This window comes from Coptis chinensis, chromosome 2 (genome assembly GCF_015680905.1).
Source record: "Coptis chinensis isolate HL-2020 chromosome 2, ASM1568090v1, whole genome shotgun sequence".
NCBI lineage: Eukaryota > Viridiplantae > Streptophyta > Magnoliopsida > Ranunculales > Ranunculaceae > Coptis > Coptis chinensis.
This window is the reverse complement of record NC_141457.1, coordinates 53,973,213-53,989,477: the sequence shown is the minus strand read 5'-3', so window position 1 is coordinate 53,989,477 and position 16,265 is coordinate 53,973,213. Positions and strand designations below refer to the sequence as shown.

The 16,265-nt window shown below is 37.7% G+C and overlaps 1 long non-coding RNA gene across 1 annotated transcript; it reads right to left on the bottom strand.

Moving 5' to 3' along the window:
* Positions 1-13,198: 13,198 nt before the first annotated feature.
* Positions 13,199-13,850, bottom strand: LOC147516611 (uncharacterized). The gene is made up of 3 exons (XR_015213706.1): positions 13,757-13,850; positions 13,611-13,654; positions 13,199-13,496 (listed from the first exon to the last, which is right to left on the bottom strand). It is a non-coding gene; the product is annotated as an uncharacterized LOC147516611 (long non-coding RNA).
* Positions 13,851-16,265: the final 2,415 nt, after the last annotated feature.

The window sequence follows — 16,265 nt, the reverse complement described above, 5'->3', positions numbered from 1 at the left end:
GGAGATTCTTTCGATAGCTGTCTATCAAATCTTGAAAAGGTCTTTACACGTTGTGAAGAGAAAAACCTTGTTCTTAATTGGGAAAAATGTCATTTCATGGTTACTAAAAGAATAGTTTTAGGACACATCGTTTCAAAGGACGGAATCGAAGTCGACAAAGCTAAGATAGAAAAAATTGCTTCACTTCCTATACCAAAAACAGTTCGAGACATTCACGCATTCTTAGGACACGTAGGTTTCTATAGGAGATTTATTCAAGATTTCTCAAAGGTTGCTAGACCTTTAACCAATCTCCTGCTTAAAGATGCCATTTTTATTTCAGTTTTCGGTTGCAAACAAGCCTTTGAGATATTAAAACCGCGATTAACTACCGCTCCCATAATTCAACCACCGATTGGTCTAAACCTTTTGAATTAATGTGTGACGCGAAATTTATGCTATAGGAGTCGTACTAGAGGGCAACGCAGAAGATAAGCCGGTTTGTCATTTACTATCGCGAGTAAAACCCTTAATGAAGCTCAACGTAACTATACCACCACCGAGAAAGAGTTTCGCCGTTGTATATCGTTGGATAAGTTTCGGATCCTTACCTAGTGGGTTCTCCAACTATTGTCTACACCGACTATCGCGCGCTTCGTTATCTATTAGCGAAAAAAGATGCAAAACAAAGGTTGATCGATGGATTCTCCTTTTGCAAGAGTTTACTCTTGAAATTAGAGATAAAAAGGTAGCGAAAATGTGGTTGCGACCATTTTATCAAGACTTGTCGATGATGTTGATATCGATACCGAACCTATCTGTGATTCCTTTCCGGATGAACACTTGTATTCTATTTTTCGTCCCCTTGGTACGCAGACATAGTAAATTACTTAGTTACCGAGGAAGTCCCTTTATCTTGGTCTCAGAATGACCGGAAAAAGTTTTATCCACTGTGAAATTCTATTTCGATGATCCCTACCTCTTCAAGTATTGTTCAGACCAACTAATCCGCCGTTGCATTCCCGACTGGGAACACAACGATGTGTTATCCTTCTGCCATGAACAATCTTGTGATGGTCATTTTAGTGGTAAGAAAACTACGGCCAAGGTTCTACAATGTGGTTTTTATTAGCCAACACTGTTTAGAGATGCACATGAGCATTGCAAAGCATGCAATCGCTGCCAGCAGTTAGGTCGCATTACTCAACGCAATATGATGTCCTTAAATCCCATTCTAATTGTGGAAATCTTTGATGTATGGGGCATCGACTTCATGGGTCCATTTCCAAATTCTCATGGCTTCCTATACATACTTGTAGCAGTTGACTATGTGTCAAAATGGATTGAGGCATTGGCATGTCGTGGTTAACGATCATAAAACGGTCGCTTTTGTTAAGTAAAAGAAAATATTTTCTCTCGATTTGGTGTTCCAAAAGCTATAATTAGTGACGGGGGAAAACATTTTTTGCAATAAAATTTTTGAATCATTAGTAAAGAAATATGGAGTTACGCACAAAGTGGCAACTCCGTATCATCCTCAAAACCCGATGGTCAAGTAGAAGTCTCTAATCGAAAATCAAATCCATTTTGGAAAAAACAGTCAATCCATCTAGGAAAGACTGGTCTCTACGATTATCTGATGCCTTGTGGGCATATAGAACAGCTTTTAAGACACCTATAGGGATGTCTTCGTATCGCCTTCGTTTTGGAAAACCTTATCATCTGCGGTTGAACTTGAGCACCGTGGCTCTATGGGCCATCAAAAGCCTCAATTATAACACTAACGTGGCGGTGAAGAGAAAATTGCGTTAAATGAGCTTGAGGAAATTCGAGTGATGCCTATGATCTCTCGAAATCCTATAAAGCCAACATGAAAAGAGTGCATGACAAGCACATATTGAGAAAAGAATTCAAAGTCGGTCAAAAGTTTTTGATGTACAACTCAAGATTACACATTTTTCCAGAAAATTAAAAACTTCGATGGTCCGGTCCTTTCAATCGTCTCTCTGGCCACCCCTTATGGGGCTATCTCGTGAAAAACGTAAATGATGGTAGTGAATTTCAAGTAAATGGCCAAGCTTTAAACATTATCATGAGTTAAGCTCTCCGGATGTCGAAGAGACTCTTCTCAATGATCCAAATTACACACGGACTAATAGATTCGCTTGGTGTACTTCTTTCTATGTATTTAAACAAAAAAGTATGCCATTAGGGTAGCCGGGCCCTCTTCTATTTTCTTTTCTAAAAATCCCTAGAGTGTGTGGTTGCAAGCGCCGGAACCTTAGTCCACAAAACTCTACTTCAGAACTGAGTATAAATGTCTTCTGATAATCGAGCAAATGTGCATCCTGGAAAACAATGGGTACCAAAAATTTCAAATCCTTCTTTTTCTTCCCTTTTCTATTCTCTTCCTCGCGAACTCCAACTCATCATTTGGTGTAAATCTCACCCATCTCGAATTAGTAATGGTCGTAGTACTTTTGCTCGAAAGCGACGTGCGAAAATGATGGGGTGGTATATGAACTGTCAAACTCCTTTCTGTCCAGGTCTTGATCTTCTATCCGAGATGAGCGGTATAAGGTATATTATTGTTCGACACCAGCTCAAGGGATAAACTTCGTCGTCGTCCGCTATTCCCACGGTTGGGAATCGCCTTGAGATCGACGTTAAAAGACTCACAATCGCCTTGAGGATCGACGTTAAAAGACTCACAATCGTCTTGAGGATCCGACGTTAAAAGACTCACATTCGCCTTGAGGATCCGCGTAAAAGACTCAACATGTATATACTCGTTTTTTTTTTATTATTAGCACCCAGCATGGTGCCCAAAGAGAGTCGTGATATGCACCATCGGACATTTCCTAGTTCGTACGGGCAATGGATTCCACCAGGCCAACCCCGATCAGTTTTCTATGTGACTGTTTCGGGGCGGTTTGAGGCTATACCATATGTACTAAGGGTAATATTATTATTAGACCATTGCACATTGGTCAAGGATGGTACCGTCCTGAACCCTAGGCCCCCAAAACATAAAGGTTAAGCCACAGTCTGGCTGGATTGGGTTCGCCCAGAGCCGACATGAAAGTTGCCTGAGTTAAGCTGTTGTGATGTGTTGTTTTATTTGGACTTCCGGTGTTGTTGACACGTTCTTCTCGACTTGTACATTTGTATATAAAAGTGTAAATAAATAAAAACCAAAGTTAGCAAAAAAAAAAATGTTTGAATGTGATTTTTTCATATTCTAGTGGATGACATTTTTAATGTCGATCGTTTTGATATCTCATCCGTTCAATTTGGAGTTGAAACGAATCGAATTTCCACGTTTGAAATTTCGGAACATTTCGGGACATAAAAGGAATTTATGATATTCATTTGGGCTTGGGCCAAAATTTTGACCCGACCGAAAAATAAAAAATCCGGGTACAAAGCCCACGTGTGAGGCACCCACGCGTCCACCCCTCTCATTTCTTCTTCCACAAAAATCGGATCTTGGTCCCCCTACATCATCACTTTCGCTACAAGACAAAGGCGGTGTGAATTGACCACCGCGCCGCGGCCAAAGTACACCAAACTCAACCCCTTCCTCCAGCACCATCTCCTCCACCTCCTCTTGCTATTTGCACCCTCAAAAGATCATCTACACCGCTATGGCAGCGACGAAGGAGAATCACACGGTTGAGCGAAATTTCGAAATCTCTACAATTCGGGATGTTTCACCCATTTTTCGATGCAGAAATTACTAGTAGAGAGGGGAATATCTATTGCACGAATTCCAGCTCGATACTCAAGATTTAGTGTTGAAATTTTACAACAATGGAGGTTTCCGGGTGACGAATTTTGGATTACTTGCGGATGGGTTGGAACGTGAACTCAACTGCCGGAGTTGATTTCGAATACCGCATTTATTCGATAAATTCGATAGTCCGACCACATTATTGTCGAATATCCGACCACGAGGGATTTGATGTTTGACACGCTTCTTGAGGGAGAGTACAACACCGCTCGAATCAAGTGTACCAAAAGATTCGCCGCGTAACCAATTAGCCGCCACTCAATGGTCGGGCGATAACGCCATTGGAACTTCAAAGACGCGTCGACGTGAACAAGACTTTCTTACACCTGCTATGGATCCTACAGAGAGGAAGAACACTTTCAGTATGGTCCATTTCTGGCCATATTCTTACGACCCAGCACAAGCAAACAGCTCCCTCTTGTCAGACTTGTTACTCGGCTTATGCTTAACTTAGGGTTCCAAATCCGCTACTCCTTTCATTGAAACAAGGTCTTTTGAGAATTTTGGAATTTTTGAGACTTGTGTTTTAGACCACTTGGGACCCAAAGAGCTAGAGATGACATTGAGCATGATAACGCCTCCTCCTCCTCCTCCTTCACCACCCGTTTTAATGAAGATACCATCGCGCCCGAATCAATACTCCTATGGACTTTGAGGCACATGAATACTAGTATGCATGGGATGTTTCTTCGCCAGAAAGAGATGCTTACTTCCCCGAATGACTTCCAAAGAAGAAATGAGAAATCGCCAAGGCCGTTTCGGAGAATGATGATGGCAACTCAAAGAAGAATTCAAGATCGGTTGTTACAATCTATAGGCCACATTCCGACATTCGGCTGAAGTTCGTCGTGTGGCGTAAGACGTAGAAACCGGGTTCATCTTCTCGCTAACCCGAGGATTCCCATAGAGTCGCTTATTTCCCTTGGTTTAGAAATGACTATGTCATTTATTTCCCTTATGCATTGCATTTTTATTTTTTTAGTGCTAAAATTATTATATATCGGTTGATTTCTCATAATTTTGTATCTCCAGATGGTTTGAATGAGAAATTATTTATGTTATGCAAATATAGTACTTTCAAAAATATGAGTTTGCTCCTTGATTCATTGGGCCTACTCTCAAAGCCTAACGGTCAGAACCCAACGGACTGATGCCCAACGGTCAGAAATCAAGTTATAAATACAACTCTCCTTTCCCACTTTCACTCATCCCTTTCTCTCATTCTTCACAAATTCTTCTTCACAAATCCTCAATTTCTTGAACATAATGAATCAAATAGACCGATGGGAAAAGGAGCAACGCGAATGGGCTATCACATTAGTCGTGATAATAGTGTTTATCATTATTCTCTTGTCACTCATGCATAACATGATCCAGAACATCTAGATCTATGTAACCGTCTCTTTTTCTGATTTTCATTTTGTATATTAGTATGGTGTGTTAAATAATTCTCACCCATTTGTACGGGTTACGTATTAAATGGAGAAGTTCCGTATTAAATATTTGTGTATATAAGTTGTCCTTTCCTCTCTAAAAAAAATAATAATAATAAAAATAATAAAAAAAAATAAAAAAAAATAATAAGTAAATAAATAAACAAACCATAACAAAGAAAGGCTATCCAAAACTCACCAAAATAATTAATGGATACACATGGTGTTCAGATAAAATTGCGCACGCTACAAGGTACACATAACACTTGTCACACATGCAGCTCGATTATTCTATCCATATTCTATTACTGAGTTATGATCATCATTTCTGAAATTACGTGTAAGTCTAACTACCCTGTGAAACTTTCCTCCGTATTTTCTAACATTAAACCATCTCATTAATTGTATTTGGATATCTGACATGACAAAGACTTCTTTGGATCCCCTATGATGCTTTGTTCATAATCACATGGGTCATTAACTATACTTGGACTCAGATTGGTATAGACTCATAGATTGGCTATAAATCTCTTCTTTTTCAGCCATTCTTATTCAAACAATTTTCACTATCCTTCCCTCAGTAATGGCTCAACCAAGAAAAATAACGGCAGAGAAAGACTACCTGAAAACTTTCAAAGAGGGCCGGTTTTCTCCTTATTTTGACACCCAAATCATAAATGTCGCGGATGGGCGCCTCTTCTATATCATTCAAGAAATTGGTTATTCCCGAGAATTGGTTTTGATGTTCTACCAATTTAGCGGATATGAAAATGGAAAATTCTACTTCAATGCCTATGGACAACGATTGAATTGAATAAGGAAATGATCTCCTACATACTTCAAATCCCAATAAATACCCAGAGTCCCTTTTTCAAGAGTCATCATTTGATTCCGTAAAACTTTATCATGCGAGCTACCGTATCTCATGGCGACGTCGAAAATACACATCACATTGTTCTTCAACGCTTTTTAAAACGAATCAACGTGTTGTGCTCCAATCGGTTGGGACATAATGTGGTAGGTACATCACACCAATCAAAGTCACAAAGCCTCAACTTCACCTACTTTGGATTTTGCAAACTCAAAGAGATGACTTTTGTCCGATCCAACACCTCCGAACGTAATCACCAAGAAAACAAGAAGGTCGAAGACCCTACCCACTTTAGTAACGCAGATTATGATCGCGTGGGGTTATTCAATAATTTCTCCGTGAGACACCCTTTCAAAGAGCATATATAAAGGTACTCCAAACGCACTACTTTGTTGGTTTTGGACCCCGATACTCGATAGATGAACGTAACAACCCAAGATCAAATTCGACCATTTATTTGATGAAAATGCCATGTCAATATTATTAATCCCATGGAAGGCATTAAACTTCTTCATCGGGGGTTTGAGGAACTACACGCCGTCGGAATATCATCATCACAACTTTTCAGGATTTCCAAGATCGTCAAGCAATGCATGATGTTGAGCGAGGAGATCTTGGAAAATCATTCTCAATCCTTGCAAAATCACGCCTCCTAATGGAAAATTAAACTGTACTCTCTGCCCGAGGGGGACATTCGGATGCAGCTTCGACCAACAAATAGAAGACCTAAATAGTGCGTGCAAAATATGCATCTCTAAGATCAATATAAGAATCCATGATATTACTAAGTCAATAAGTATATAATCATATATGTTATTACGTTTTCCGTCAAACACTATGTATTTTTTGTCTTATCTTTTTGTCTTCTTTGTATACAATGCTTAGTAGGATTGTTATCATTTCACAGGACTAATATCAATTTTAACATGTGCTTTGAGGAGGGTCTATTTTCTTACATACTCATTTTTCCATATAGTTGCCTATATCGTTACTCATTTCTTTACTTCATCCACCATGGCATCTTCATCAAACATTGCATCTTCATCATCCATGGTACCTCCCAAACTCATTCCTGAGCAATCCTTTCAGTCTATGATGGATTCCAATGCCTATGGCCATCTCTTCCATGATTACATCACAAACATTGGGTGGTCTTCCCTAATTCTTCAACCTGACCAAACTTATTCTCCGAGTTTGGCTGCATACTTTTATGCTAATATGGAAGACACACCAGCATTCAACCATGCGCATGGTTTCTACTTAGACGGGTTCACAATCTGAGTTGGTGACACACCTCATATCTTTTCTGAACAACAACTTGCCCTAACTTTGGACCTTCCATACCACGAAACCTCTTTGCATCTTGGCATTACATCTATCATAACTCTTACCGTTCCTTTCGGTGGCAAAGCGTTTAGCGACTATTATGGTGATGGTCTTGAGATCAAACGAGAAGGCAATGGCCATGTGCCATGGCTAACATCACCATTCCATTCGCAAGCATGACCATGAACATGGGGACTGCAATGTTATTTGTACTCTCGAACATTATGGGAGATTGGCATTTTTCTCTCGCCAATGAGGTTGCTTTTTAAGTCATTATTCATTACACTAGCTCGAGGTCATGCATTATTTAACATTTTAGGTTGTGTTGTCTCCAACCTGAAACGAGCTCGCACTTTTCGTGGATCGAGATATACTTTTACCGGTCACCGCTTGCGGATCATGAAGACACATTTCCCACGGTTTTGCGGCTACTTTTCATGATCGGTCAAGGTGGATTCCATGTGCCCAAAGAAACGTAATCATTCGCTCATTGAGGTTTCATTCAATGGAAGCGTCCCCGCCGATAACCGAGGCATGTTCGATGTTACCCAAAGGACTAAAAGATGAAGACCAATTTGAGGGAATCCGAGACAAAGAATGGGCAGAAATTTGGCGGACTATTATCTATTGGTAGCGATGCTAAGGAAATGCATTTCCTTAAAGAGGACGCCTTGACCTTCACATCCTGCTGGATGGTAAACTTAAGTTTGCCATTGTACATATATCTAGCTAAACCTTATGCTTGGTGTGCTATTATTTTTCATGTTTCGTATGCTATTGTTTTTCATTATTCCGTGTGCTATGTATCGTGTGCTATGTTTAGTGTACTATTGAGCATTTTCTTGTTCTTTTTGAATAATATATTATGATCTCCAACCTCTCTGTTCCAGCAATCTAGCCCTAATTTTGCTCACGGCTCTCAGGTACTTTCTCTCTTTATTTATTGATCCTTCGAGGACTAAGCATCATTCTGTTTGGGGGTGCTTTAAACCTGTAGCAAAAATTAGGCATCTTGTAGCCTGTATATAGTTTTTATTTTCATATTAATAATTGTACTTAGTGACAAAGTCTTGTTTCCTTTTCAATGATGAAAATTGTCTAGAAATCTCACATTAGTATCCGAATTAGGATTTGTTTTTGAGAAACTTTAGATAATACGTATGCAATAGTTTATACATCTTTTCATGAATATTCATGTATTGAGTATCATCGATTGTACATAGCAGTAAGTTTCTTGAACCAACGGTTAGTTACTTAAACTATAAATCCTGTGAGAATCTAACCAAAAACCTTGACATGAGTGATTTGTGTGTGATGACACAGAGGAGTAGTTTTTCCGATTAGAGAAATCATCGCCTACTTACTTGATCACCACCCAACCCTAAAGCGAGAATTTAGGCCTTCTTTGGATCGACATAGCTAAAAATTCTTACCTGTTACAAATTTTACCGCTAGTTACTCCACTGAACCGTTCATCAAACCTTTCACTTTCACCAAAAATTCCTTACCCATTTATTAAACCAAATAAAAGAACCTACCTAAGTGATGAGTATGAGAAATAGGATGAAATGTGGAAAGAATAAAAAGAAAGACTTGTCCCAAATAAAAGTCACTTACTTGCTTCAGGAAAGAAAAATAGAATCATGTTTTTAAGCCATCTAAATATATATATAATAATAATAATAATAATAAAAATAATAAAAATCCATTAGAGGCTTAAGAACAAGGTTATAAAACTCAGTTAGAAGAAGGAAAGAAAACAAGGATTTCTCTAGTGTAAATATATGAAGACCCTATTCTCTCATACTCGTAAATTTTGATTATCCATTTCCATTTTCTTGTACACTATCCACCTAAGCCCCACAATACCTAATAAAGACCTCTAGCTCAATTAGAGTAGGGTGGTGTGATAATAAGTAGTAGACGTGATTGATCGACATCGGCTCCTCTGACTGTCATTGAGATGTAAGGAAAGTGTGCCCACTGCACACTGGAGTTAACAAAACCTAAGTGGAAAATTTTTGAGTGAATTTGTGTTTCAACACATACCTGTGAGAACCCATTTAGGTATGCTCTCCAAAGGATCCAGAAACAACCCTGCTAGTATATTTCAATGAAAAGTTCACTGCATGAATAATCATATATAGATGTTTTAATTATTGAATACATATTAACTTGAGTTTCAAAGAAATCAATCCTCGTTCCCTGCTAAGGAGATGTATGGATATCTGAGATTAATTTAGGAAACGAGTTTATGTCACTGAGCCGTTGTAGTATAAATGAAGTTTGTGAGTATATTTTCTGGAAAACTCTCACGAGGCTATAACTCGTCCACTAGGGAATTCCTAGTGGTTTAAGGCCTTGTTGCATATGGTCAATGCAACCGCACTCTGCGAAACGAGAATTAGTTTAGGACTACACATTTTTGGCCACTTATCTATTTTAGTGTCTCTTCTTTGCTTGAGGACAAGCAAAGTGCTGTTTGGGGGTAGTGTGATAAGCACCCAAAAGTGTATTATGAAACCCCATTGAGACATATAAATTTGGTTAATTATGTGTTTAATAATCATGAAATAAATATGTTTTCATACTTTTGCAGGTATTTGCAGTAAACATGGAAATATTAGTTAAACCTGCGATAAAGCACGAGGAACGGCGTATATATGAATTCTTCCAAATCCGCACAAAAGCATCAAACTTCCAAAACTCCTACCTCTCGAACCAGGACTCCGAATGCGACAAGAGAGCTGCTTTCGGACAAATCGGAGACGATGAACTATAATGCGATAGGGCGGAAGTTGTAAAACCGCCCAAAAATACCGGACCGCCACTGGACTTCACATGGACCCACTATGCGGGGCCACAAGATTGGATGAGTCATCAATCATGGAGCATGTCAAGACAAAAATAACAAATTATTGGTGCAAAGTTGACACCTTGCATGTAATAAATTAGATTAGGTGTTAATAGTGAAAAAAAGGCAAGGTGTCACTTTGTTTTAATGTGGTGGATAAAAATGAATTAATGTGGTTTGATGATTCACATGGGAGGAAATGAGATTTCTCTCAAATGGAGAAGAAATTAGATAAGGGTGGGGGACACTCCATTTACTCCCTTGACTTATTTTCCTTACATGGCATTATTTTAGTTCCTTAGTGGAAAAAAAAATCATAAGTTAGTTTTTAGTTTTTATTAGAAAGCTTGTAATAGTTTTAATGGAGGAAACACTTGTTTTCTTCTAGAAAATAAATAGAAGTGAGTTTAATTGTTTATCTTCTTCCTTTTTCTCTCTTTCTTTGTTTCTCTAGTTTAAATTCCTTGTCTCAAGGATCATTTGCTAACTTCATTTTTGGGGAGTTAATCCAACTCATGTGAGGGAAAAACAATTGTTGTTGGTTTGGTAGGTTTTTAGGAAGAACAACTAACTCTACATCCTATCCCAAAATGATAGTTGGTGTAGAGTCTAGTTAGGAATCAAAGCAATGAGCTTAGAGATAAGTCATTGCTTGGTTCCACTTGCTAGCATGTATGAGCTCTTAAGTGAGCCATACATGCTAGGGATCAAGTTTTCTTCCATTAAGGGCTTGTCTATGAGTCTAGGAAGAATAAATAAACTTTTCAAATCAACAACTAAATGTTAGTATCACATGAGGAGGATTAGCTCTCCACTTTTCTTTCTTTAGTAAATTGTCTTTTGTATTAAGTGCATGATTCAAACTTTAATGTTTTTCTTAATGTTGTGTAGGAAAGAAAACCTAGCATTAGTATTATAACCTTACTCCTTAGTTCCCTTTATTGTAACAACCAATTTGTAGTTGTCCTAGACTTTAGGTTGGTTCGAATCCTTATTCCAACTCTACGAAATCGAAGATCGTGAGTAAGGACCTTGAGTTGCTTTTGCATCAATTTAGAGAGTTCAAACCTCTAAGTAGTAGTAAAGAAGCATATATCAGCAGGGTAGTCCTGTTCAAAAGTTCAAGGAAGCGATGCCTCTTTCTACATTTTAGCGTGTTATTTTCCCACATTCAGTTGTTTAGAGCACAATACAAAGAACTGCCTGTGTGTCAAGTTATTTCCTACTGATTTGGTGGGAACATAACAGTGTTCCTTCAGGACTTTGAATTGCATTACTTACTTCGAAATAAAGCTCGGATAAACTAAAGCTCTTGGAATACATGAGCACTCTAATTACCTGAGCAGTGAGCGCATACAAGCATACCTTGATGAAGTCTATTTTCACTTGCTGCAATGTTATAACTTATATCTATCTTGAACCTTTTTAAAGTGAATCTCCTACCTTTTCCCTCATCAAATCACCCTTAAATTGATTTTCTTGTACCCTTTGTATGTATATCAGATCAATACGACTTATGATATCTGAACTTGTTACTTATCATATGGTGAATGTTTGTCTTTGTTAATAGATCCATAAGCTCAAAAGGAAGAGCGCTCATTATTTGAGAGGCTGATGGTTCGAATCCATCTGGATCCACTTCTAACTAGTATACTGCATTGCAGTGGGGCGTGAGCGTAGTATATCATTTATTTGGCTCTTTTTTTTATATATAATATAATATATTTTATTTATTTATTTATTTCCACGACTTGATTAATTATTTGATAATTAGACAGATAAATTAAGAAAAATAGAGTATATCATTGTCTAGTTTATTGCAAGTGTAACAATATTGAATGAATACTTTTGCTAAGGTTATTTTATTACGTACTTGAACCAACAGTCGTGTATTAACATGTGTAACGCTTTAGCACGTACACAGAATTATATTTAATGCTTACATGTGTGGTAAATGTGAAGAAGTAGACCTTTATCCCAACAATGAAAGAAGCGAGTAGGTGTAATCAGTCGGGGTTAATCGGGATTAATCGGACAATTTTTGGATGAACTCACTTCTTGATTTTTATCATAGGTGTGGTGATTTGGAGATGGCTTGGAGAACTTTCGACAAGATGCCTAAGAAAAGTGTGGTATCATGGAATACCATGATCTCAGGTCTGGCTTATAATGGACAGGGCAAGCTTGGGTTAGAAATGTTTGAGAGGATGAGTGTGGATCTTAATGATGCAACATTTGTAGGTGCTCTTGCGTGTTGTGCCCACACAGGAATGGTGCCAAAGGGCCTAGAATTGTTATTTTTTATGACAGAGAAGTACAAAATCAAACCCAGACTTGAGCACTATGGATGCATGGTTGATCTTCTTGGTCGCACCGGGTGTGTAAAGGAGGCTCTAGAGTTAATTAAAGGAATGCCAATGATGCCAAATGCTGCTATATATGGGGTGCAATTTGCTTTCGCTTGCCGAAAGTACATGGACATCTAGAACTTGCATAACACGCAGTCAAGAAACTAATACATCTCGAGCTGTGGAATTCTGGCAACTATGTATTACTATCCAATATTTATGCTGAACAAGGTAAATGGGATCAAGTGGAAAAGGCAAGAGTGATAATGAGGAAAAAATGTATCTTAAAAGTGCCTGGACAAAGCACAATCCAATGAGTAGTGCTACAATGGAGCTCTTAAAGTTGGAGTGTTTCATTTTAGTATGGTACTTGAACAAAGAAGTGTAGGCTTGAACACTGTAATTGAAAGAGAGATCTTGCTACTCGAACTTCATAAGAATTCCTGCATGAGCTGTTCACAATTCTTTTTCTCTAGATATCTTTTCAAGGATCGGTAAAGAATTCCTGCGAGAAGTTTTCAGCAGAATCATAGATGGTGTGCTTATATTCAACAATTTATTCCAAAGCAAGCATAAAAAATTTCAAAGGCTCAATTTGGAGAGAAACTTGTTCAATGTTAAAAAACAAGTCTGGGTAAAAATACACAGAAGCAATTACACTTGTACATCTGTCTAGATATTCTTAATTACAATGCTGAAAATAAGAAGTATCAACATATGAGTCAGCACATAACAGAGCTCCAAGAGTAGGAATCGAATCTAAATTTCCAATCTCAATCTGGCAGAGTAGTTAGCTTCTCTTCATCTAATTCAAAAGCCTTCCTTGCTTGCTTTAGCTCCTCGAGGAAATTACCAAAAGCCACTCCTACAGCAATTAACACTTGTGCTCATCCTAGGAAAGTAAAAGACATAGTCGGTTATGAACTTGTTTCTATATTCGGTCAAAAAGGAAACCATATTCTTCTTAAAAATAAGAATAACTACCAACAATGATAATAGGACATACCTTGCCGCGTTTGCAATGGATCAAAACAAGGTGATTTCTGACATCTGAAGATACCAAAAAACAGTAAGGGAGTTAGATAAATGGAAATAATGAAAAACCGAGATAAAATTTGCTCACATTTGAATCGTTTTCAACAAGTCGAGTACCAAGTAAGACTTTCAGAGCCTCCAAGATAGTGTCCTTGGGGACAGAACAAAAGGCTCCTGCACATGGAAATAGTTGCAACAAATTGGTATCATTACTTAAGACCGGATCCTATCGCAATTTTATCAAGACTCAATAAAGCATACAATGCGGACAATCGTAATATAGAGAAAAACATTATCCAAGTTCGTTTGTATTCCCTCCCATGAATAATCTATTTACCTACATTTTTAACTTAAAAAATCAAGCAAGTTCCAAAATAAAAAGTGAAAAAACGAGTTCATCAAACTCATTCCAAAAGTGCAAACACATGAGCAACACCCTCAATTACATGGAAGTTAACACATGAGCAACACACTCAATTATATGGAAGTTGTATTTGTATAAACCACCTAGTACAAATCCAACGATGAAACCAATGAAAATTGAAAGCTCAACATAACTCAACAACCCCAACACAATGCACCACTTAGTCTGGGCTTGTTTTTTGAGGCAGGAGTTGTTAAGTAACAAACACCTATCCTATTCATTATAGCTGTTACAGAGGTAGACACCTGATATTCAATTTTCCTACTTTTGTTGTACTCGTAGGTTTTCTCGAATCTCGACCTACTTTTGTTGTAACAACCACCTATCCTATTCGTTTTAAATCATATAAGGTTTTTTTTTTGGAATTATTCACTTTTACGGATTGAAAAAAAAAACAAAACAAACAAACAAACAAACAAACAAACAAAAACAAACAAAAGGTTCAACCTAGGGCTTAGTCATCCACCATAACCATCTTATGGAAACTTATTTGTTTCCAAAAAGGAGCAATAAGTTTTTTGTTAAGGGAAGGGCGTCAATCCCTTCCAAAAACATAAAAGTATGCAATGATCTCCGTACCAAACAGACCATGTTGAACAACTCAGCCATTGTACTCAATTATCAGCTCCAATTCACTTTCTATAATGTGTCTAAAATTACCCTGAAAGTAGCGAGTGAACGAGGTTAGGAGATATTTAACAGTTCAAGAAGTAAGATATTTGTGGATTATGAACAAGGAAGGTAATACGGCAATACACATCATTCCCTCCTAGTTTCTGGTCTTGTGAATGAAATATGTTCAGGTTGAGGTAGATGAAAATTGAAAAGCATGTATTCAATTCTGTTATATGAGCATTCTAGGGGTGGCCAAATTCATTGCAGCACTGATCATAGTCGGGATTTTTTATTCAGATCAAGCTCCAGATGAATATTATTTCAAGCAGTGATAAATGTGATAAAATAGAGTCATAGATGTAGTGATGTACCAATATCGGACTTCTTGTCACAATGTCAACACCAATGATAATCAAGCACCACCTGCTTTTACACCTTCTGCAACCTATTGGATTAAAAACAAACAAAGAAATAAAGAATAAATAACACTAACTATAGCCCGTGGTAGTATTAGAAGGTAATATGAAACAAAGTGTTTTGACTTAATTGCAAGACCAACGGTGCCAAGACCAAATACAGACCACAATGGAACCTCGCTTCAACCTTTGCTTTGTTCCATACAGCCCCAAGACCTAAAAATAAAAAAAACGCCAAATTTGAATATTGATTTTGATTCCATGAATAGGAAGAGAAAGACATGTGATACGAGCAATCAAAGTTCGAGACATTAACATTGAAATACAGGGGCATAAAACAAAATAAAGCAAAATAAAATTTATTACTCGGTATTCTCGAGAAAACACCAAGTTTCACACTTGGCAACATTTTAAGAAAGTGTGTCTGGGTAGAAAGTCTCACCAATGGGAACACCATAACCAAGTTCTTGGCTAGCACTCCAAGTGCTCACGCATAGCTATTCACAGAAATAGTTGCACACCATTTTTGTTTTGTTAATGACCGGGAGAGATTCATAAAAGAAAAAAAACCTTGATGCAACGGTGATAAACTACATCCCCTAACAAAGATTATTGGAAAGAAGCGACTAACCTTGTGCTTGAGGATTCAACGATGTACACCAACGCTTAGTATGACCTGGTTGACTGCAGATTCCACACTTGAACCTAATTCACACAAATAACATTTTCCTTACTAAGAAACAAAATTTATACTAGTGCAACACATTTACAAATATTAACTCTTCAGCAATATGGTTACTTGTATCGGAAAAATTTATGGGATAGTAAATGTAGCCACTTACCCCCAACTTCTGGATGTAAATCTGGGTATGTGGGCTTTGTATGCCCTGGCTGATTGCAGATTCCACACTTGTCGTCACCATATCACTAATAGGAACGTGATGAGCAAGATAGTAATATCAATGATGTTCTTTTTTGAAACAGCTCTGTAGCCCAATGTAACATCACTACAGTACAAGACTACAAAATAACATCAGCATAACCATATACAAAGACCAGACTAAATCAACAGCATATGCAACAAGAGATCATTTAAATGACCAAATTGAGTTGAAGGAAAACACTTGCCGCAGAATAGCAATGGAAACACAAAAATGAATAAAGAAAGAAA